We start from the raw sequence: 1517 nt of genomic DNA on the forward strand, positions 1-1517 counted from the left end.
GCATGTGGTGACTAGGGCTTCTTCTGGTGTTGATTGTAAGCTTTGTTGCATTGTGGTATGATAGAATACATGGAATTATTTCAGTCTTTTTGTATTTGTTGAGGTTTGTTTTGTGCCCCAATATATGGTCAATTTAGGAGAAGGTTCCATGGGGTGCTGAGCAGAAAGTATGTCCCTTGATACTTGGGTGGAATACTTGGTAGATGTTTGTTAGGTCCATTTGATATATGGTATTGTTTAATTCAGATGTCTCTCTGTTAACTTTCTGCCCTGTTGACCTATCTAATGGAGACAGTTTGGTATTGAAGTCCCCTATTATTAATGAGTTGTGATTAATCTGCATCTTAAAGTCCTGTAGTATTGTTTTTATGAAGTTGGGTGCACCAGATTTCAGAGAATATATGTTCATGATTGTAATATCTTCTTGGTTTACTGTTCCTTTGATCAGAATGAATTGGCTCTCTTTATCTCTTCTGATTAGTTTAAGTTTAAAGCCTATTTTGTCAGATAGTAAAATCACAGTGCCTGCTTTTTTCTTAGTACCATTCGCTTGGTATAATTTTCCATCCTTTCACCTTAAGATAGTGCCTGTCCTTGAAAGTGAGATGAGTTTCTTGCAGACAACAAAAAGATGGGTTTCATTTCTTAATCCATTCACCTGGTATGTGTCTTTTGACTGGGGAGTTCAGTCCATTAATATTTAAAGGTATTAAATAAAGATGTGTATTGAATCCTGTCATTTTTATTTGTTTACATTCTTGATATAGCTGTATGTTTCCACAGTTATACCTTCATTGGATTTCGTTCCTCAACCTCTTGGGTATAGTCATCCCTTTCTTCAGCTCTTTGTATTGGTTCCAGAACTCTCTGAAAGGCTGGTTTTGTGGACATGAATTCCTTCAGCCTATTTATGTCATGAAGGATTTTTCTTTCCCCTTCGCTTAAAATAGACATTTTGGCTGGGTATAGTAATCTGGGTTGGCATCTGTGGTCATTTAGAACTGGGAATACTTTGGTCCAGGCTCTTCTGGCTTTCATAGTTTGCACTGAAAATTCAGCTGTAATCCTCATGGGTTTTCCTTTATATGTGACTTTTTGTTTCTCTTTTGCAGCTTTCAGTGTTGCCTCTCTGTTCTTCTGTATGCTTGGTGTTTTTACTATGATGTGCCATGGAGAGTTTCTTTTCTGGTCCTGTCTGTTTTTTTTCTATATGCTTCTTGTATTTGTATGGGCATGTCTTTCTTTAATTTTGGGAAATTTTGTTCTGTGAGTCTGTTGAAGATATGGTCCATGCCATTTTCTTGGGAATTTCTCCTTCCTGTATGCCTATGATTCATAAGTTTTGGCTTTTTATGGCGTCACACAATTCCTGCATATTCTGTTCTTATGATTTCTTAAAATTTTCATAATCTTTGCTTCAGTGGTCTAGTTTGTCCACTTTATCTTCCAGTCTTGATATTCTGTTTTCCATTTCATTCATCCTATTGGTGAGGCTTTCTCCTGTCGTTTCTAATTGG

Source organism: Nannospalax galili, unplaced genomic scaffold (assembly GCF_000622305.1).
Source record: "Nannospalax galili isolate Female #2095 unplaced genomic scaffold, S.galili_v1.0 scaffold5, whole genome shotgun sequence".
In the NCBI taxonomy this organism is placed as follows: domain Eukaryota; kingdom Metazoa; phylum Chordata; class Mammalia; order Rodentia; family Spalacidae; genus Nannospalax; species Nannospalax galili.